Source organism: Pempheris klunzingeri, chromosome 20 (genome assembly GCF_042242105.1).
Source record: "Pempheris klunzingeri isolate RE-2024b chromosome 20, fPemKlu1.hap1, whole genome shotgun sequence".
Lineage (NCBI taxonomy): Eukaryota > Metazoa > Chordata > Actinopteri > Acropomatiformes > Pempheridae > Pempheris > Pempheris klunzingeri.
In genome coordinates, this window is record NC_092031.1 from 10,448,449 (window position 1) to 10,472,735 (window position 24,287).

The window sequence follows — 24,287 nt, forward strand, 5'->3', positions numbered from 1 at the left end:
CTTCCTCTTGTGTTAGTTTCCTGTTACCATCTCTTATGTTAACGGGTCGGTTTTGACCCGTGTCTTAAACCAGCTGTAAAATACACTAAAAACAATTATTTATCATCCAATTTGTTTCTCATCTCTTGGTTACCTTGTTAGGCTTCCTTATCCATGAAAATATTGGTTTTAATATTTTTGATGTGGGCCCCTGGGCCTTTTCTTGTCAGTATACCCCTCGATTTCAATTAAAAAAAAAAGTAAAATGAACCTCAGGAGAATCATATAAATAAATAAAAGGTTGTTATGTCACCTGACTATTACTGAGGGGATTTAGAACACATCTCTTAAATAAATTTGGTTTTTTTTATTTTTTCATTTTAATAGTATTGACTTTAGTAACATCTATGATGTTACGGGTCAATTTCGACCCATATATATATTTACTTCAAGAAAAAGGCAAAAAACTAATTTTTTTTTCAGCAATAGAACTTTGGTACAAAGACAAAATGAAAAGCAGAACAAATATATAACATAAATATAAAAAATATAGATTTGCAAGGTCAAGGACCACACGTTTTCCTTGGTTTTTCTCAGGGATGCCACTCACAGTTTTGCCTGTGTAAATCTGTATATTCCAGGCATAGCTGTTTTTTTGCATCACAGGCTGCCCAGATTTTTATGCCGTACTTCCCTGGCTTACTGGGTATGTATTGCTGGAAGGGGCATTTTCCTTGGAAAGGGACAAGACGCTCATCCACTGTCACCTCATCAATGTCGTAACACATGCCGCCATAGACTTTTTTTCCTTCAATGTTTGTCATAGTAATGATGACTCTTTTTAGTGACAATGGCATAAATAGCTCAAAACATGTCTTGATGTCACTGACTCTGGTCACAGCAAACCTTGTGATTCCAGGGGTCACTTTGATGACATTTGCAGCAGCTGCCCTGCCATGTACATCAGGAGGTACTGAGCTCCAACAGTTCTTATCATTTTTGGACTTGAATCTTTCAGCTGGAGCAGCTTCAGCACCGGTGACCTCCTCATCAGACTCATCAGATGTGTCTGTGTCTTCTGGATGATACTCCACATTGTCTTCCTCCTCAGAAACCTGCTCATCAGAATCACTATGCTGCTGTGTCCTCTCCCTCATTTTCACCAAAAATATTATCCAGAACTTGGCTCACTGAAAATCTTCTTCTCACCAACTCTGCAAGTCACTAACTCTATACTGAATTGACCTCACATATCTGGACATGCTCGTTTTTGTTTGTTTTGTTTTTGTGCAGGTATACTGGAAAACAAGGCAAAATGAGAATCCCCTAAAGCTCACATGATAGGGAGAGGAGCTGGCTGTCAGTGTGTTGGCTAACAGTGAACTTATGATTTCAGTTTTGGCTCTAATTATTGCTTTATAATCTTATTTTTATAACTGGGTCGAAACCGACCCTAACAACACAAAGGTCATAATTTTAGCTAGAGCATTTTATAATTTAGTGAAAACTATTTTTTTTGTTTTATTTTGTTGAAATAGAGGTTCCTGACAAAGTCATAAAGCCTTGATGCAATAAACAAATGTATGTGTTTTTTTTTATCCATTTAAAACCTAAAACGGGTCGGTACCGACCCTAACACAAGAGGAAGGTTATAGAACTTTTAAAGATAAATGTTCACCTTTTGCCCATGTCATTATAAATATTGCTGTTGATCTTCTGTTTAACGTTTAAACATTTCATGATTTAAAAGTCCATCACAGTCCTGGAAGAATAATTTAACAATTTGTATCTCCTATCTGCATGAAGATGAACTCATTTGTCTATCACTGTTTCTAGCAAAAAATCTAAATGTCACCACATGCTGGTATTTTACTGTAGCTTTTCTCACTGTTGCTAAAATTAAAAATCAACAAAAAAGATGGTCACCGAAGCATCTCTTTCAAATGATAATTTTGTACTGGACTATTCAAAATAGCATTTTAACAATTCTGGGAAACAATGGTGTGCAAAAAGAAATTAAGTGCTCTCATCCTGACGAGACACCAATAAACCCATTTTGGAACTTTTCTTTTTGCAAGAAGAAAGTTTCAAATGGGTACTTTTAGTGATTCAATAATGCTGTCAGTTCATCATAAAGGTCGATTTCTGAATTAAAGTGGGCACCTAGAATTATAAGAGTCTGATTGAGGGAGATCATTGGTGCTCTATAATTCCTTTAAACATGTTAGAATAGAATACAAAAGTCTGTCCTTTGACAAGGTTAATTGTTTGAACAGATTTTTTAAAAATCCAATATAAAACATGATAAGCTGCTTCATACACTGGGATGGACATGCCAGTAAAATACAAAACCAAGTTAACAGCAAATGAGGGATGGATTAGAATGGCACCGTTATGTTGCTGGTCTTTGGTTTGTGTTATGGTGCTGAACAGACAGCTCCTGTGAACACTGTAACTGCATCGTGTAATTTGCTCTCCCCATGTCGCTTTGTATGTCACTATCATGGGATGAGTTTTCATTGCTATAATTGAAATCTTGGCATCAAAATGATACCAGCACTACACATCATTCCCAGAAAATTACCAATTCCCCACGTTGGGCAAAAACATTATTCTAAATAGTTCACCATTCTCTGTATTTTTTGTTCTTGACTTGACAAAGAAGCAGTTTTTAAGCCACTATTAAAAAAGCTCATCAGCAACACTGGAGTCTGAGAGAGACTTGCAATCTTGAGCTTACTTACTTCCTCTATATCTATCACCTCCATGAATCTGCCTCAGACTGCAGTGTACAGTAGCACTGAGACAGCTCTAATGAAAGTAACGAATGAGCTGCTATTTTGACCAGGGCTCTGCATTAGTCCTTGTTTACTTTGACTCGAGTGTAGCTTTTGGTGCTGTTGGTCTCCATATCCTTCGGCTTATTGGCATCTCTCCTCCTGTCCTCGGCTGGTTTCACCCCTTACCTGACTAATGCATCATTTTTATACATTGCCTTCAAATTAAACTTCCAGTTCTTTTCAACAGCTGCAAAAGTTTTATTCTGTTATGCAAGACATCCCCCTGGGAAACATACACTCTATGATTACAGTACTCTTATTCACCCTAATAAAGAATGATCACATTGAAAGTTAACATAAGTTCTCTAACAGTCTTCCCCCAAAGGTTCATAGTTTGCCACTGCACTGAGGTATTATTCAAAAAAGTCTATTTACATCTCAAATTATGTCTGGATTACTTCCTCTATCTTTTTTTTAGCAACTGAAAAAAACAGAATCCCAGAGAACCGACTGCTGCAATGCAAATGTGTCCTCAACTCCGCACACACACACACTTACACACACAAATCAACCATCCACAAATATGCAGACCTAATATCTACACAAACCAGAAAACACAAACATAATCCAGTTTCTCTTAGTCTCTCTTCACTGACTTTCTGCAAATGCACATATCGATTATGGACTTGCAGGATTACTCATGCCTGCATTAGAAAGAAAAACAGCTTGGGAACAAAAACCTTTTGACAATAGGAACCCCTCTATGTGGACGAGCTTCCCACCAGCGCTGAGGAACCAGACGCTGTCTCAGTATTTAACTCCAGACTCCATTTATTCTGCAAAGCATACAACCCACCTTAACTCCCACCTTGTCAGCCAGTCTCTTTTATCTACTGCCATGCAGAGTGTCTTCCACTTCCCTCTACAGATGGTCCCGGTATTGCACAGTGCAGTGCGCACATACAGTTTCCATGGTTATATGCACAGACACTTGCTCTGGCCCAATTTGCTGGAGCTTGTTATACATTTGTTACATGTCTTTTTTTTAACGCACGTGTGACCATCATGGTTGTTTCGAGATGAAGTGGAATTCACACTTAAGAGTTCAGGAAATGAGGAATAAATGACTTTCTGCTCTCTGAAATCAGATTAGACACATGTAATTTAACATCCAATAAATGTGCAAATGAAAGTGATGGCTGTCAAAATATGTCTTAAAATATAATGGTGAGACACATGAGAAACAAATGAACAGTAACTGTAGGTGAGAGAAAAAACCCCAGATGGCTTCTAAAACCAAATCACTCTCAAACAAATCTAAAATACAAAAAGACACACCTAAATTTGATAACAGCACAGGATTGGTAATATACACTACTCACAAAAAGTTAGGGATATTCGACTTTCAGGTGAAATTTATGGAAAATGGAAAAAGTTAATGCGACAGTGATATTATATCATGAAAGTAGGGCATTTAAGTAGAAGCATGCAATGGTAATTTCTTCATCTTAAACAGTTTATTTGAAGAAAATCTAACAACAGTGGTGGGTATACCACAACAAAAAATTTTCAGTGTCTCAATAAATTGGGATGTGGCCAAAGGACGTCCACTCCTCTCCTTTCTGTGACTCTTCCAGTCTCTCTGTATCACTGTTACAACCTCCTGATGACACTCTGTGACCCTCTAAGCTCAGTGAACACCTCCGTCTGAGGACTTCCTGTTTGAAGCCTCCAGTGTTGAGGTGCTGTTGATCAATTGTTAGGTGTCGTCTTGGTCTCATGATGTCACAATGTGAACAGCATGATGAGGAGGACTGTTTAAATACCAATTCTAACTGAACCAGGAAATGTATTGGTCGATTCATGGATCAAACCTGTTGTGAATTTTGCTGTTAAGCTTCTTGTTAGAGAACAGCAACTTGTGCAAAAAGTACTGAAACACAGAACAGTTGGACATGTGCATTCAAAGGTTTAGAGAAGGTCACATTAAGTTCACCTGGAAAGGTTAGAATGCATTTTAGGTTCATCCTGAAATTTCACACGAAAGCCGAATATCCCTAACTTTTTGTGAGTAGTGTATATGGCATCAAAATGGACATAAGGAATGGGAATGGGTCACACAACGTGTGTAAAAGAAGAAAAGTAGTGTTGTTAATGAAAAATGAAGTCCATTATAGGTGAAGAGAGTGTGGTAAGGAGCATGAATTTGAATGCTTGTATGAAAGTGTGTAGCTGCAGCCTCTATTACCAGATCACTATAATGTTTGCTTGGCTCCATCATGTAGCTGAATACAGGGTGAGTGAAAAATTAGGAAAATTCTGTAGGCCTGCATGATGGCTGAAATCACTTAAATACACATGGGAATAAAAGAATAAAACAGTACAACATCAAATTTATCATAGACTGGGTGAAGTGACTGTCATATCAGGAAACGAGTATCACCAGCAAAGAAGGCGTGCAAGACATTATACTGACAGCAGTCATGCCTCTTATGGAAGCATAGTTTGTCTCTGAGAGGAGATGAGGCAGGAAGGAAAGAGAAGAGCGAAGCTAAAATAAAGTGTAAAATCAGCAAATGCTGTTTATCACAAGGTGTGGTGACTACACAGTGACTACACAACGACGTGCAGTGCTTTTCATGGGCTAGAGGGCTTTTGAAAATTTTGACAAAGTGCTGTTTCCGTTTAATTTCGGATGTACTTGTATGTAAATATCAGTTTTTCATGACGAGTGTTGAACAGCATATCAGGGAGGCGATGCAGTGTAATATAACTACTGTACTGCGTATTTAACATTGAATATAATGCAAAACTTAGTTTCCTTAGGGATAAAATGAGTCAGGGATAAAAATTAGTTGCATCACACTTGTCACCGGTATCAAATGAACAACTTTATAAATAACTAATGTATGAAAATATAAAATGCATATTATGTATATAAATTATGTAAAATATATATTGTAAAAGTCTAATATTCACATATTACATATAAAATAATTTGTATACGGTAATCATTGAACATGACGGTACTGATTGGCCAACAGTTCACTTCTCATTTCATCAGATGTACTAAATTTGTAAGTTTAGCAAGTGGTGATTCTTTAAGATTAATATATGTTATCTGTCATAATAGTTTAGACATTCACAGTACTACTGTTTGTCTGTATTTTAATGTGTGTGCTTTTAGCAACTTGGGTGAATGAGTGTTGTAAATGATAAACACAATCACTTAAGTTGAACACATAGTGGTATTTTCAGTTTCTTCTAAATTGTAGTAAAATACTTTTTAATACCTTGTGCATATGTATTTATTCTTGTGTTCAAGATGGAAAATGTAGTGTTCTTGTGTACATGTAAGGGCGTGCAATCCCTCCCCCGAGCCAGACAAACTGGCACCAGTTGCTCCTGGTTTTCACTGTTGGTTGGTTGGTTATAGTTTGGTGCATGGTTACCGAAGGCTACTGACATTCCCTGTAGACTTCTGCTTGGATGGGTGTATGATTTGCTTACAGCATCTTATATAAGCAGTGTTTCTCTCTCCCTCTCTTTCTCTCTCGCCCTCTCACCCTCTAACAACAGATATCACTTGTTTGTGTTTGAGGTAGACTGATGGGAACATTCCACCTTAATCTGCCATTCGTCCGTGTGTATGTTTTTTTCTAGAGTACGGGCTCCTTTTGAAAATAAAGTATTACTTACTTAGTATTCTTTTCCTGTGTAACAATAAGGTCATTGCTCACACGATCACTGTCATCCTAGCCTTTTCAAACATTAAAATCATACCTGCAGGCAGGTGCAGAGGTGACATAGGTGGCAGCCTAGGGCATCACCAATAGATGGGTGCCAAAATTGCGTTCAAAGCAAAACATAAAAACAAACATGAAAATTGATCACGCTTAGCTCTTGTTCTTAATTGTAATATATAAACCTGCAATACTTTTATTGTAATTTACTGTTAAGAGATTTTGATTGTAAAATTTGGTTCAATTCTTTTTTTTTTTTTTTTTAATGGGGGGGAGGGGGCACCCAAGGCACCTAGGGTGCCTAGAGCACTGAATATGCTAAAAGAAGAAGAGCATGAACACCTGAAACCTATAATGCAATCTATTGAAACAGCCATGCAATACATACCACCCACAAACCTCACAATGTTCAAAGGCTGTGACTCTACGAGAGTTGATTGAACTGTATGCAAATTCTGATGCAGCGCTTTGTGATGTTGTTGTAGAGCATTATCAAAGGTAAGAAACAAAACATCAAACTACGAAATAACTTGGATACTATGTTACTATACTATAATATTGATCCCTCTCTGAAACAATTCATTCATACTCCTTACCTGAAAAAATGTCAAAGCAGCATGAACTGCTGACTATCTACACCTCCAGCAGACATGGTGCAATATTACCATTCAAGTCCTGTTTGTGTCGACTTGTAGAATATAAATTCAAAATTCCCTCACAGTTTAACTCTACTAAGGACTCTGGCCTTTTGGCACATAAATTCTCCACAAATGTCCACACTTCAATAAAGGTGATGCTGATTTATGCTACAAGCTGACCCAAAGAATTTTGATAATCATTTTGAAGATATACAACATCAGTGTCCAAGTCTGTGTAAGTCTTTGCATGGCTAAAGTTTCTAACAATAATGTAGATGGGCAACACTGTCAAAGTCTTATTAAGAATAGAAGCATAATTTAAAGGCAGTAAACTGTAAGTAAGACTAGAAGATGGCATACAGTGCAATGTGCCACCAATGCTTTTCCTCTCTTGTGGCTCACATAAACAAGGAACACTAATGGTACTACTACAAATGTTATTGTATTATAAGCATATTATCGATATCGATTAACTTTCGTAAAGCTTGAAAAGTTCCATTAATGTGAAGTGATCCCACACTTCACCTGACTTGAAGGCAGATTGTAATCGCCCTGCCGTCAGAGAGGTGCTGATGATAGCAATCAGGAAAAGTGGCAAGACTGTGGATCAGTTTCAGGACCTCATCTGTGCAGAAAGGAGATAGATAATTCAAACCAAAGTCAGTAAGGTCAGCAGAGGAAGCAGTGGGGGAATTGAAGACAGGGCCAGTGTGTAGTTAAGGGAAAGAGTTTCGAATATTGTCTAACTTCTCGTCAAGGCAGGTGACAGAACCTTCAGTGGGAGGAGAGTTGGGAGACATGAGAGGATTGGGGTGAGGAGAGATATACAGAGAATTATTTGCTGAGGTTAGAAGCGCAGGATTGGAATTAAACGAAGAGGGTTGAAGTAGCAGCTGAAATAAATGTCGATAAGAAGGTGAGGAGCAACACAAAGTGAGAGAGGTCATCAGACAAGCCAGATTTGAGCCACTGTCTTCCAGGAACCTGAACTCATGTTCACTCAATTTGCAAAGCATCAGACGGCAAAGAGGCAGGTGGATTGACAGGGGAGTCTACAGGAAAGTGAACAGAAAAGGTCAGAGGAGGTGGAGGTGCAGATAGATGCATGGATTTAGTGTAGTCACTTCACAGAGAAAGGTAAATGGAAGTGAGAGTAGGATGGACAGGAGGTAAAGGGGATGGAAAGATGCTACCGGCTATTTTGCCAGATGGTGATAGTCTGAAGCATGATGTATATTGAACCTAAGCATCTTGGGAGTTAAATGGAGCAAAAAATAGATTCTATATTGAATGTTACTATGCTGTCAAAGAGTCTGACAGAACAGTTTAGAGGAAAAATAAAATTTGCCACATCATCTTAATAGAAATCTATGTTGGCCATCCATTTAATACCACAGACAGTCTGAGAAATGAGAACTATCAATAACACTGCTGAAAAGGTGGAATAGCAGCCAATTTAAGGATTCATATGTTATTTCTATGCTCAAGTTCAGTTCAATCAATTTTTGAGTTTCAAAAGCTTTTTTAGGTAGAATCATTTGCGGTGTAACCATGTTCTGAAACTTCCTGGGCAGAGAAAACAGTGAGAGAGATAGTTAAAATACAAAGTAGATAAGAAAAATGTATCTGTTAATGAAGACTGCAATTAATGTTAGGCCCAGAGTGATAAAAATATTCTTTAACAGCTTTCTGTCCTTTAATAAATTAAATTATGATCCATGAACCAAATCTCTTTTTCCCTCCTATGCTCCGTACATAGTCTTATTATACACACTTGTACAGCATTTATTTGTGTTATGCAAACCAAACATATGTTTCAATCAGATGTTCTATTTTCACTGTGAATGTATGAAAGCTCTCCAGAAGAATCCTCCGTGACTCCATCCAACCACTGATTCTTACTCAGCCATCACTCAACATGATAAAATGCTTGATATACATGACCCCTTTTGTTAAGAGTTATGCCTCAAGGACACTGGCTTTTGCCGCATTAATACTATATGAATGGATGTAACCTTTGTATAATTGGAGGTAACCTTAAACAAATTAAAGCTCTTGTAAAATTAAATTCTGCTCACCAAATTCTGCTTGCCACCAAGGTTAAAAAGCTTCCTCTAACTGATGTGAAAGATTTTTCTTTCCTGCTTCTGTAGGGTACATATTCTACCACATCATTGTTATTATACTCACTTCATGTCTGGAATAACTACTGGGTTATGCCTTTCCTCCTTTTGTCACTGAAAAAACTGACACATTTCCATTCCCCAAAAAATGTCTAGTCTAGTCTCGAGTCTCCATGCATGTACACGTTATGTAGCTGCTGATGTGGCAAACCTATCCCTGAGTATTAACCTTTAGTTAATTCTCACACAACAGTTACTTTGTGAGGTTTATGTTTCAATGCATATTTTTGGGTTGAAAAGGGCATGCTGCCAATCTTACACAATTATATATTATATATATAAATAAAGTTTAAATCAAATATATATATTATATATATTTTGACCATTATTTTCTTATTCTGTCTCTTATGCGTTAGCCCACTTTATAATGACATGTACGTGTTTCATCCTACATAGCACCTTCTCATGGCCATAATCATAGATGCAGTAAATATGTGGTGACATTTATATAGGATAGCCAGAGGGTTAGAGAGATGATCGTTCAACTGGACAAACCAGAACTGAGGTGTCCTCAAGCAAGACTCGACCCCTGCAGCAAGAGAGTAAATTTGAAATTCACTCCACCATTTCGCCAGTGACATGTTTGTTGGGTGGTAGTAACTGAGCCCTCACAGCACTAAGATTAGGTAAAGACAAAGAAACTTTTCAGATTATAGTGTTGTTTAATACTGCTGGGCCTATGTACCACACATAACTGTAGGTTTACTCCAAAGGGAGCAGATTACAGAAATCTAGGGAGAAAATCACATATCCTTTGGCACACACTGTAATTGCAGGAAGTTACATGCATCCAAATGTGAAAGGTTAGAAGTAACAAAAAAGGCAATTAGCTTTCTTCAGCCATTTTACAAAAATTCCCCAGAGACATGGTAAACAAACAAAAAGGCCAACTATTTTTCCCCACCAAGCTCTCAGTGCATGCATATTTAAGGCTCAAGTGGAAAGCAAACACTACATTGAGCTCACAGTCTCGGAAGACTATAAAAGACCCCAAATTGTTCACTTTACATTTGTTGCTCTCTATGGTGATATGCTTTCTTATTGTCAAGCTCACAAAGAATCCATAAAAGGTCTCTTTCTGTTTATGGAGGGACTATAAAAAAAAATGTAGAAATCCTATTTGTTAGTCTTCTTGCCTCTGCGCTTCTTGCTTGCTGCTATCAGTCTTTACAGTGATGCACTAGCGAGCTGCAGCAGGTTTATAGTTACTTTATCACCCTCCATTAGCACCAGTGTCCTGCATTACAGCCATGTCAGTGACAGATCAATACGATGCAGGGGAGTTTGAATTGGCCACAGAGAGCTCCTTGATTCTTCCTATAAAATTTGTGTGATGTGGAGGTGTTGACTCTGACCACTGTGGCCCAGGATCATATTTCAGACCACAAAATGAGCAACCAAACTGTAACCTCAATGACCCATCTGTTGACCCTTTGTGCTCGCAATAGATGCTGCAAACACAGAATATCATTTGGATCAGATTTGGGTTTTTTTTCCTATTGAATGCCATTCGGGCTACAGTCAGACTTGTCATTCATGTGTGATTTTGGAAATAAGACATTGCGATTACATAACGTTCGCAATATGCTTAAAAATGGCAGTTGTTGTAGATATGACTGCATGGCCTTATTATCTTTTCCTGGTATCCCTCCCAGTATCTCAACATATATCATACATACATGCGCATTGTTCATGAATTGAAGCAGACAATACAGGATTTGTATCACAAGGCCAACTTGGCAACATTCATTTCTGGTAAAAGCTCAGTGCAGTTAAACAGATTTTTATGTCTAAGTACGTCAATGAGTGTATCTTGGCGTGACAGTGAGAAAAAGTCATATTGAAAAGAACCGGAGCCTTGTGAAAACACTTCCAGTCATCCTAATTATCCTGATCCTTTGTGAGGTTATTCAGCAGGGTTTTCTTCTCTGTGCTTGAAAGTCTGGGATTGAGGTTAGGCTCAGCGAAGTCCGACCTGGGTCAAACTTATTGAAAATTCAGTGCCAGTTTGCAAGACATATCACAGCCTGGATTGTCTCTCTTGTCAGAATCAGGGGCACAGTAAGGGTTGTCATTTCATTGAATTTAGGACAGGAAGGGAGATGCTTATCTTAATCTGCTCCGAGGAAGTATTAAAGTAGAGCAGAGTTTCCGACTGCATTGAAAATTGACCTAAAAATCTATAGCTCCAAAGTCACATTTGTGACAGGATCCCTTTGTAGTACAAGTGAGCAGATTTACTCGGTGACACATTGCTGCTACAATGATGCTCCACTTATTTCCCATGACTGGTAATGATGTGAGATAGATCACAGGAACTCAGACACAGAAGTTGTGCACGAGGGTGATCTTTGAAAACAAAAGATCTTCCACACGTGCAGGAGAAAATGCTCATCATGGGTGTCCCTCCTCACATAACGTCCTTGCCAGAGTTCATCCTCCATTGTTATGTAATCTGGCAGGAGCTTACCTCTTGGAACCCACTTATCCTTGTCCTATAGTCTGCTTCTCTGAGCCTCTGCCTAGGAATGGGACTGACAAGACACTCTGCTGTTAATGTACCATGGAGTGCAGACTGCAGCTGAAAGTGCTATTTTGAGGCGGAAGAGTCTCCTATATGTGTCATCCGGAAGATTTGTTGAGTTTAAGTAAGGTATCACATTGCTTTGTTGTCCTTTTTGACTTAGAGTCAGTGGGAAACATTATTAAACAATATGCTAATTATGGCATTACAGTCATCTTTAAGTTGATTCATCCATTTTGTTTTGTACGGATATGCATGTACTAAACAAACAAACAATTTAAACAATCATAACATAGTGCAAAGCTTCTTTGAATTATCGTGGATGAATCATTGCAACTTTAAGATGACTGCTAGGCCATCACGACAAGAAGGTTCCAGGTTCCAGTTTACACATTCTCCCTGTACTTGCATGGATTCTATCCAGGTGGTCGAGCTTCCTCCCACAGTCCAAAAGACACGCAGATTAGGTTATGAGAAGCGCCAGGAGGTTAGGAGTGTGAATCCATGTCTTTTTCTGCCCCATGATTGCCGAGCAGCCAGTCCAGGGTGTATCCTGCCTCTTGCTCAATGTTATCTAGGATTGGCTTTGGCACAACAGCAGCACTTTGTACACTGTGTATTTCAACTTTTGCTGAAGCCACAAGCCACCTCCACTTGACAGGTGTTTGGATTTTAAGGACATCTCATCTTTCAAAATGTCCCCCCTAACTTTTCCTTGACCTACTTTCTGTAGAGACCAGACTTGCTACATTTTTAAATGAAGCAAGGAAAAAGTACTTACAATTATATTTACCCCTTTAGTTGACAGCTTGTTGGCCCTCTCTAAGACCACTAAAACATGCTTCTGGACTCTCTAGTGGGAAGCAGATGGTCATCTCTGCACTTTCCAACCTAATATTTATGCATGATGCAAGATGCACACAGCTGACTGGAGGCTGATTTAAACTTTATTTTGATTCAAAGGTGTACTAAGATTTGTAATCAACAAATGTAGCCCAATAAATATGTTAATGCACTTCCTTCCTCAGAAAGGATTTGCAAAACTGACTTTTTGAAAGCCTGCAAATCTTGTTTTTTTCTTATTATTATTGTCACTTTGTTGCCTTTTACAGTGTGTCAACGTCACTAGTTGTTGATATGTAAATTGTGTTAAATTGGGGTGCTGCATAAAGCCACATTCATTTGATAGACATAGCCATATTTTGAGGTAAATGCCAATTTTATGAAATAACACAAGTTAATTTGACATGCAAGCCAATCTAGCAATTAGGTATTTTCCAGCCAAAATAAGCATTTCTTAAAAGGATTAATGGCTCGAGCTAAATAAGATTTTTTTTTTTTTTTCCATCACTATTTATAAAATGAATACTTATGGTTCAGCTTGTAAAGATATAGTCATCTTTGTCTGTTTAAACTTCAGGTATTGTCCAGCCAATTCATGACAAATCTCAACACAGATAGCAATTTTTGTAAATATACTCTATTAATTCTTTATTCTTTGCCATACACAGTACATCCCAAGATGCATTCATAATGGTGCCTGTGCAGTATGCACAAGTGAGTGTCACATTACCCTTGTAGCAACAAGGGGATACACTCTTCACTCTCGCAAGTCATTTCCCCACAGAGCCACTTGTGGTCAGAAACTCTGCAATGTACCTTTAAGTCATCTCTTGTAAACTACCGTTAACTGTATTTATCTGTTTAAATTCAGAGCCTTGTTGATATGAGCTAAAACTTGGAGCTCATGGCGAGCAATTACACGAAAGCGTGGAGCAGGGGGCTGGTTATACACAATATATTATTGAGACATTGAAGCACATGCAGAGAAACAACAATAATAAGCAGTCTCTTAACAATGTCTCTGTCTTTTTGCCTGCATCAGAGATTTAACCAGTTGTTGTTGTTGTTTTTTTTCAAATCTACCCTCTGATCATCAAAACTGTTCATTGAAAGTCTTAAAACATTTTGACTTGCAAATTACAGCATGTCGTCTAAGAAATCATTATATCTTTTTACTTTCTAGATCATTCATCTTGCGAATACAGAGCTATTAGCATTAGATGGAATGATGCTATTGCTTTTTAACTTTGTTTCTTTAACGCCATCTGCAGTAAGTAATCATGACCAGAATTAAAAGTCTCAATATTAGCTTGAATAAGTCTTGACCTCTCCATTACTCCCCTTGGACAGCTTAAAGAGTGAAGCAGTGCCATGCTAATTTATTTCTGAGTAAATTCTGAGTTTGTCGAAATGGCAGATTGTCACAGAATGTGTAACATCGCTGTAACATCGCTGCACTTATCGTATACAGTCCTTTCCCTAACTAACAAGTCAATCACAGACTGTCTTGCACATTTCCTGTGTCTATTTCATACACAAAGACTAGACATAATTGTGTGTCTACATTAGTGTCCAGAATCATCCTCTGAGCAGCTTTTCCTCTATCTAGTTTTGAGAAAGAGTAACCGCAGTAATCATACTTGAGTTTGCTCTGACTAGTTTGCTCAAAGGGCTTTTACCCCTCAAAATATCAAAGTAAAAACTGAAATACAACCTTTTTTTTTTTTTTTTTACAGATAATTACAATATCTTGAGTCTTGAGACATCAGTAGTTTCATATATATGCAGCGCCTTCAAAGCAATTCTATATTTTACAGAAAAAAAGTTATTTCAATGATTTATCATAGTTGATTGTTGTTGCAAAATCAAAGCCAGGAAAATATTATTGAGATGTTCACTCATAATGAATATTTAAACTGAAACCAAGTGGAATATAGAAAGGAAATGAGTTTTTAGAAGGCAACCATGGTCAGCTGGAATTACTTTCCATTATTGTCTGGACTACACAACAAAACAGTGTTGCTACAGTGTTAGAATTTAATAATCTTATGTACAAAGAGGAAAAATGCTTCACTGCAGTTCTACATCTGAGGGATTATTACAGAACTACAAAATCACTGTCTCTATATTTATTTTTTAAACCAAACAATACATATAAGGAAAATACAGGTCTCATTAGACTACATGGTTCATTGCCAAAAGTAGGAGAATAAGCAAAGAAAAGAAAATAGACCGTTTTACATGGATGTCCTTATTTTACATTTCCTCTAATGCTTCGGAATATTTTACATAATGCAATGTCACATAACCAGAAAGGTTTTTGCTGAAATATGAACTGTATAAAATGAGCTCTCTTGTCTCATCTCGTATTCGTCTGACCCACAGACACGCATGCGTGGAAGATCATACAGCTTCTTTCAGCGGTTTCTTGACATGGTGTGGCACACAGGGGAATGTTAGGACTGATGCTGCCCAGTAGGTATACCAGTAATTATATATTTGTGAATAATTTCCACAAAAACAAAAATAGTAGGTGTGAATGAGACAGAGGAATGCTCACACCTGAGGAAAGGAGCCCTGTAGCCCTTTATATTAGACCAATAAAGGCAGACCTGTGAGGTTAGGAGTGCTAACATGTCAGGAATGTTTCCTAAAAGCTTTTCTATGAGCGCACATAGGCAGGTTAGGGTCACAGTTAGTTAGAAAAATAGCTATTTACAGAGAATACAAGGGGGTAAATATGGAATCGCAAACAAAAGCTGCGGAAAAGTAGCATTTCAGGCAGGAGGTTAATATTTGCTGCAATTGTATTAAAACATACAACAACTTTGCCTAAATCCAGAATCTTAATCCTCTTTCCATCAATTTATATTTTATTACCAAAGCATCATTACTAGTGTTGCCACAAACACCAGTTTTTTTTCACAGACACATGGTTAGCTAAGTATAAACTAAAATGCGCAATGAAATAATCACAAATGATTGAGTTTAGAAATAGAATATGTACCCCTAAATACTCCTGCAGGAGTTTGAGGTAGGAACATTCGGACAAAGGAATGTAACTTGAAACCTCATGGTCCCACTGTTGTTGACAGGAAAATACCAAAATACTGAATGAAGTATTGCTATGCATGGATTTTAAAGAGTAAGCTTTTATATGATGGTAGAAAAATACAGAGAAGAGCAAGTGTAAAATGACTCAGCCATGGCGTTTGATGGAGCTGTGTTAAAGCTATGTGCTTTAACACAGCTCCATCAAACGCCTGAGTCATGGCGAGAGCTCTTCTTTTCTGAGAAAATGGACTATTGAAAGTTAAACACACAGCTCACTGCTCCTTGTCCAGTCTTTTTTTATAAAAGTGAAGCACAAGTGCATTTCCCATTTCAAATGAAATATTTGATTTGTATGACATTTCATTTAGCACTGAAAAGCAGCCAACCTTAGCAGACAAAATGCGTCACCTGTGAAAAATGTCTGATTCATCATCAAGGAATCATACGCAGTATGTCAGCACACAAGGGCTGAAAACATTCCCAGAGAAATTTTTTTTCTAATTTCATTTCTCATTTCATTTAATTTTTGCCGTAAATACCCTGCACACAGGACTGGGACAGAGATAAGAGTTTGTGTTTGTGTGGACATGCCCAGTGAATCCTTGTATGCAGAGCTCACAGGGAATATTGCCAAAACGTGCAGATACACTGCCAACACCGCTAAGAGGTGGCTTAAAATTCACCAGCCTGCCCACCCCTCCCACCTAAAGATGACAGCAGCCTTGCATTTTGCACTGAAATGTAAAGCTTCTCACTCATTTGTATCAGCCTGGAAAGGTATCAGCACTGAAACAAATGACTCTTCGCATCAAGTCAAAGGGGTTTTTTTTCTTGCTGAATTTGCATGGAGCCTCATGCTGTCGCTTCAACCCTCCGATAGCAGTTTGGGCACAAATTAATGACACCAGTGAGGCCCTTCCAGACGCCACAGAGGTTCAGTGACTCGTCTTTAAACATTCATGTGTTCCCGAAACAATTTTCTCTGTCTAATCTGAGGACGTTAGCAGCAGCATAAATTATTCATTAGCAGGTTGTCTGCCAGTGAAAGGAAGGTTGTGAAAAAGGAGGAGATCAGTCATGATGGGCATGGGCACATTAGCACATAGTAATAAAAAGGTACAGAGTAACTTGTATGCATGCAATTGAAGAAGAACCCGATCCATGTCAAAGCTGGAATTCAGGGCTGCAACATGAATCGCATGGTATTGTTATCTGGGCAGAAATGGTTTTGTATGATTTCTGACGTGTGCATTTGATGTGGTTCAGATGACATGTTGGGATGAATGAATTATAAATCAATCAGTGTTTAATAATTATTCCTTTTTGTGCAGCTTGTGCCATTAATAAATAATTAGTTTTTTGCTGTGTATTGTAGTGATTCTTCCCTTGTCAATATCATTTATTCATTTCAGTCTCATAATCTGAGGACTTAAAGGATGAGTTTGGCGTTATTCTAAATTTTTGCTTTTATCAGCAAATCCCATGAAAAGAACAAAACAAATCATGTGTTGTCGACCTTTCAGTACTTTCCCTGTCCTATCTTTGCCCCTTGACCTCAAGTTTTCTCATGGAGAACATAAATCTTTAAAAACAGGGAAAAACATTTCCCAAAACAGCTGAGCACTTTAGTTTTTAGTAAACATTTCCCAAACAGGAGTAAGTAGTGCATTTGTTGGGGAGCTATTTTCAGCAGCGGATTAATACATTAGCGAGTGTCTACGGCAGCAGGAAAGTGTATTTAGGATCGACTCAAAACCAACTAGTCTCCATGTCATTGTAATTATGGATTTGTTAGTGGGATTGGTCGTCAATAAGAAAATATAGTATACCACCAGCATTTAGAAGATGATTTTATTCAGAATATATATAGTTTATGGTTATTAATATAACATTAATGCAGAATTCTAATTAGCTTATATACACACAATGTAACATTTGGTCTTCCAAACCAAATACTGTGTAATTACTTAGTAGTAGTAATTATTTATCTAACGTGTTTGAGCCATGCACCATTCTCTTTCAGTAGCCAGTGGTTTTATTATTGACTTCATATGTGGAAAAGCATTAATATATTTTGTCATTAAATCATCAAACTTACAACATTAATCTGACCCATTTGTATTTCATCATCAGTCATTTGGACAAACGATTGTTTCTTGGCATTTCACTTTTGATTTACTTTCTGGGTTGAATGCTCCTCAGGTCGCTTCCTGACACTGCGGGCAGTGTGCCATGTGTGGTGAGCTGACTGAGGGGTTTGCATCCATAGTGGAGGTTGGCAAGGGGATGTGTTGGAGTGCTGATAAGAGCTACCTGGGACACCCTCTGCACATTGAGTTGATGGAGGGGGCATTTGTGTCGCCTGCAGGATGAGTTATCTTGGGGCTTGCTCGTGTTCTCACGGCAGATTGAAATTAGTAAGATAAACCAGTGGTCCAAAATGTGGACATCGCATCAATGATATCACTCTGTCAGGATAAAACTGAAGATTCACAAGCTTTAACCTGAAGACGTGGAACAAATATTTTGCAGAGATACCACTCAATCCCCCGACACTCTCCACTGGTGTTGTACTTGAGGTTTCTTCTTATCTCATTAATTTCCCTTCAGATTCTCCAGCCTATATGTGGAGGGAGTCCTGATTGTAGTTGGAAGCTTTCATGATCACTGCTTCCTTCATCTTGCATGTCAAAATGTCCCCAGCTCAACTATTTGTTTTTGTGTTTACATTTTTTCACAATATTCATTTCCTCCTTTTGTGTATGTATTCATCGTTCAACTTCCCTGGCACCTGTTTTCAAAAATTACTTTCTTGGCAAGATCATTTCTATCCACTGGTCTGTCACCGCCAGAATGCAGTCCACTTGAATTAGCTGAGTACTTAACCAATCAGATCAGTGGTTGTTAAATAAGCAACACTGAATTTTATTTTTTTTTCAATCAATTCATTGCCTATCACCTGTGTTGTGCCTCTGAAAAGACACCTGATGTAGATCATAGAGCAGCCACGTGTGGTAACTTCACGCATCATTTCTAATAACGGGTCACAGATGTTTCAAGATAAAAAACAAAAACTGTAGTACTGACTTACTTGGGAAAGAGACATAAAAGAGACATTAAAGGCCATAACCAGATGCTGGGAAATACATCAGGAATTAAAGCTTATTTATTTGTTAAAGTTCATTTATCAGTTTTTGGTTGGATGAGCTGCACAACAAGGTTAAAGACACAGACACACACATTTCTCATATAATGTCTGTCTGTCTGCCGTGTGGTGGCCAGCAGGCAGTGTCCATTGTTTTTTTTTCTAATTTTTTCTACGTGTTTTAACCACAAACAGGTGATAATTTAGCTGCCCCATACACAAATATTGATTAGTGAAGCATCAACAACATTACTGAAATTACCCAAAATGCCGATGTAGTTGTCGTCATTACTGGCTGATTCCACAAGCAATGCAGTGTGAGGATTTCACAGAGTCACTGTGAGTGGACTAAGCAGGGTCTGTTGTGAAGTGCACGACATACATCAAGACAGCACACACGCTTAACATACTGGGTTACTTAGCGGCTGATTCATAGGCTATGTCTATGTTTGAACACAGGCAGAATGTCATTAGTCAGGCTACTTGTCACTTCACGTGGTCTCATCTAATATATCCAAAATTAAGTCTGTAGGCCGTTAATTGTTTGATTTAAGAGGCCAGATCATCGCATTCAAAATATGTGGAGTTAAAATGCTAAATTTTATACTGTTTGTAATTCCAAGTTTTTAGTGATGAAAAATTCAGTGATATTCTGAAATGAACTCATGTTTTATTAAAGCTTTTCATATTGTTATACTGTGACTCCTGAGATTCAGATGGGGACACTGATACTTGTTATAAATATGCACACCTAAACAAGTGCTCCAGCTAATATAAAGTCCCATGGTAAAATCCTGTAGATATGTTTCTGTGTCCCCATACACACAATAAAAGATGGCTGTAGTGACAACTTGTTTCTGGGTTTATTTTTTGGCAGTGCAGTGTTAACCTAGTTTGTTTGAACTATTTCATTCTCCTGTGTATAGGATGGTATTTTGGGTCATCTGAATTAGTTGAAAGTATGAGCATTATTTGCTTTCATTACATTAAGCTAAGTTAACCCATGAATAATCGCCTCACTGCTTAAATGAGGTTTAATCTACTTTCAAGCCACCAATCCCTAGGTTTCAAACCATGCCAAAGGGATCCCCAGTTTGCATCTATTAATCTGATCATTAGCAGCTCCGAAAACTTAACATTGCTAATTTGCACAAAGCTCATTTCCATTCCTGACATGTAATGTTGATCAAGCACTTAACTCTTTCCCTTGGCTAACCTGCTCATAATCTCTGATGTCTCTCTCATATGGATCTCGTGTAATTACTGCACATTTCAAGTTGACTCTCACCATCTAGATATGCTACAATAACAAAATAATCCCAAACAAATATTAGCAAAAAAGATATGGAACGTTTTGTGTCATACTGTCTCTCTAAGACATTGTTTAGATCCAACATGGCCTTGCAGGCTTGTAAATGAACATTTGAAATCGCGTCGTATTGTCTGCTCAAAACACATGACATTAGATACCGAATAGAGGTACTGAATTCCTTTTTACAATTAGTTAGGCAAATTGTTAAATGAATTGTATAATTAGGTCATGTGAAACACAATGAAATTGAATTATTGATTCATTTAATCATCAGTGATCAACAGGTAATTACTGCTGACCCATTTAATTACTATTTGTTAGTAGTCGTGCCATTGCACCTTTAAATGTCATTGCAGTCACTCTTTTTTTTTAATTCTCTACAAATTAAAAAAAAAAAACGTATTATTACATAAGTCTATTTATTAAAGTGTCACAGTAAAAAAGGGCACCTGCTGTCATTACTCAACGAGATCTATTTTTGTTCACTGACCAATTAGGCTTTGAAACAGTTTCTCTTGGACAGGGAAGGCAGGTTTAGGTGCCTTAGGGATTTACAGTATGTATTAGCTGCGTAAACAGTGTTGCAGGCTATCTATTAGCAGCCCAGTAGTGTTAAATGATATGTGTGGGTATGTGTATGTATATGTTTGTATGTATTGTTAATTACTTTGTTGCATTTCACCAAGGAAACAAGGTGAGACCTGTCCATGCTGTTTTTTTGACATCAAATAAATAATTTCTGTACAATCTAGTATACAGTTTTTATGCAGAGAAGCATAAACAGTATGCTTACTGTCTTGACCGTTAGTTATGTTCCTTGTTGGTCAGTAAACATTGACCAGGAACAAGTGAAGTGCACATGGAGTGTTCTGCTGTGTTTGTTTTGCAGTAACACAGTGGTTGCATGGTACCGTATCTCAGCTAATGCCATCTCTTTTCATCTCTTTTCTCACTTTACTGACCTCCTGGCCAGAGCAGCCATGATTAGAGAATCTTGTTCACACCATGAGACTGGCTTCAGTTTTACAGGTTAGAAAATGCACTGTTGGGGGGAGAGGTGAATATGTGGTGTATCTTTTGAGTATAGCATTCATCTGCTGCAGTTAGTGTAGGCTGTTGGGTGGTATCAGAGGATTGTGGTTGTGGCTCCACTGTTCACTTCAACAAGTGATTGACTGATTAAATATGGAGGTTAAAATTGAAATGGGTCCAAACATACTACCCTACTTTCCGTGTTTGCTCATGTGAATCATAACGTAGACTAGTATCAGTTACATTAGAAATAATCCACTTTGTGTTTTGCACTTTCCATTTTACCTCGAAGGCACACAGAGTTAAAGAAAGAATGTTGAGAAGAACTCGAGGGAGTTGAGGTGATTTCATGAGGACGGGAGAGCTCATTCAGAAGCAAACTCAAAAACAGAAAAAGGTTTAATTTTCCTGTCAGCGGTACTCAAAGTTGTGGCACTGAATTTAGTATGGTCACAGCCTATGAGACTCACTGCGACTAATCACAGAACACTTTTTGAGGTTAAGTACACACTATGCATTCTCACACTATACTTTCAAGAGCTACAGATTTTAAAAGGAAACTATGATGGATTGAGCCAAATAGCTCACTCTGACCGTGAACACTGAATTTCTTTCCAACAACCTACCAAATTACTCCCTTTTGGCTTATCCTTTTAGCAGCACCTGGTATTTTTTGAACTGGACAAGGAAAACAGATTCGAGATTTCTGATTCCTTTCTCAGCGCTTGCAGACTGATTTTGATTCCACCACTTAATGTCATGCAGCTCCTTGCGTGAATGTTTACATTCAGACGGGCAGAAAATTCCAGTCTTTCAAAGTGTTTTATGTTTAAGCCAACACAGTATCTTATTTCTAAAACATGAGAAGAATACGGTATTTGAGTGGGGGATGTAAGTGGTATTCCTCTTAACAATTCACCTACAGGAAGCCCACTGTGATTTCTATATGCATGTAACAAGGTGATTTCAAAGAAAGAAGAGTAAAAGAACAGAGTCTATATGGAAAAATGGAAATTGTGTGAATATACGGCCAGTGCTAATTGTACTTTTCTGAGGACCATCGCAAGAGCTGCGAAAATTATAGTTTTGAATTGGCTGTAAAAGGATCTTTAGGGATGCTGCTAACATGGTGTTAGGGACGACAAATAATGACAATTACTGGATGGATTGCCATGAAATGTGGTACATTTACGTCTCCCACGAGATGTATTGTCTATCTACATCTACATCAGCATGTTAGCATTGCCACTGTGAGCATGTTAGCATGCTGACATTAGCATTTAGTTCAAAGCACTGCTGTGTATCTTGGCCCTGGACCCTTTTTTAAAAATCTGCTGTACTTGTGTATTTTATTTCAGTTGCATGAGGGAAATTCTAGGGGAGAAAATATATAACAGGTAATACATTGTAAAATGTTTTAAACATATTTAATATAAATGTGTTGTGATGTCTTATAAATCTATCACGATGAAGTGATTACACATCAGTCACCTAGTCACCAAACTCTATGCTCATGTTATCTTTACATAATTACATAATAACACAGCTTATCAAAGCATACTTAACAGTCGGTGTATGACACTGTCTCTTTGTATTTAGGCCCCCGATCTCCAGAGCAGACACTGCAAAATAGAAAATAAATTTTGTTGAGGTCTGAAACCTAGTGATGTCAGCTGGTTTTTGGTAGTCTCCACCCGCATACATGTCTGCTCGAGTGGTGCTTAACGAGAGCTTTGCTGCATTCACTCAGCTCAAGTTAAGTGCTTATCTCAATTCTGAATACAAACCTAATGAAACAGAAAGAAATCAGCTAGACTGAGGGGAAGTGGGTACACCAAAAGCCTAAATGACTACGTTTCACCACAAATTAACTTCTGGAAAGTAGTGAATACAAATCACAAATTGGTGATATAATGCACAGTATAACTCTGTAAGTGCCTGTTTATTAATTAGCATCTATAATCCCAGCTAATTAGTTTATAGTATCCAAGAGTCTCCAAAAAAATTTTTCTCCGAGCTTGACCTTTCAATAATGCTAATGTGACCATTTGGAGTCACTTAGAAAACTGTCTCAATCTTCCACACAGAGCACTGGAAAACTGTGAAATACAACTTCATTATATCAAATATTTCCCAAAACCCCTCTTGAAAACAGAGCCGACTGAAGCAAATCAACTGTGAGAGAATGCATATTTATATAATCTTTGCACACTAACGTGAAACTGAAGTCGTGTTGTACGGCTCCCCTGTGTTTGTAGTGTGCACAAGCTTGGGTATACTAAAAATGTTTATTTTTTTCATGTTTGACTCATTATTATCACACACTTTGTTCCCCAGTAGCTTATAAAATGGCAATACACAGCATAGTGGACATGTTTTGCACTAGAGGAGAGATCAGTCGTTCCTTATGGGATCTACTGTATCTTTGAGGACCACAGTTTTTGAAAGTCATTTGTATCATACTGCCAGGCGACAGAATAGTCTTTTTATTTTCATGACCATATTGTTAATTATAGTCATTTAAAATCAGCCATGAGCTTAAAGTTTAATATATCCATAGAGGAAACTATAAAATACACACTAAACATCAAACCCTACAACCGGCAGTGGGTCTGGTATCCACAAGGCAAAGCCTGCAGTTCAATTCACCACATCTTACTCAATATGCGTATTTGCTCTTTTCCCTCAATTTGATGAAAACAGCAGTCATGATAGCAGCACTGAATGTCAACGAGCGGGGAAAACCATGTTCTTTAGTTCCTGAGCAGAGGGCGCCGTCGGGGTACAGATCAGCCACGTGACAAGGTGCTGTGACTCATTTCCAGCTCACTGGCATTAACGAGCAGTGCCCTTTCTGCTGGCAAGCGCAGTGTGGGAGCAGGCAAGCTGGCTTGACAGTGCGATAAGAAGGAGGGAGTGAGAAGGCTCCTGCTGCTTTCATCAAAGAGAAGTCAAAAGTGGAATACATTCACCAGCGCAATTCTGCTCAGATAATTGCCTTGATAAAACTCATTCTTTGTTATTTTGCTTACCTGTTTAACTCAAGCTGTCATG

General features: G+C 38.0%; 1 protein-coding gene and 1 long non-coding RNA gene across 2 annotated transcripts in view; one reads left to right on the forward strand and one right to left on the reverse strand.

Moving 5' to 3' along the window:
- The window catches only part of nrg3b (neuregulin 3b), a 173,562-nt gene that overhangs the window by 104,159 nt on the left and 45,116 nt on the right, over nt 1-24,287 (forward strand). The gene's annotated exons all lie outside the window — the stretch shown is intronic.
- Nucleotides 666-1,571, reverse strand: LOC139220363 (uncharacterized). Its single transcript, XR_011585762.1, has 2 exons — nt 1,189-1,571; nt 666-1,054 (listed from the first exon to the last, which is right to left on the reverse strand). It is a non-coding gene; the product is annotated as an uncharacterized lncRNA (long non-coding RNA).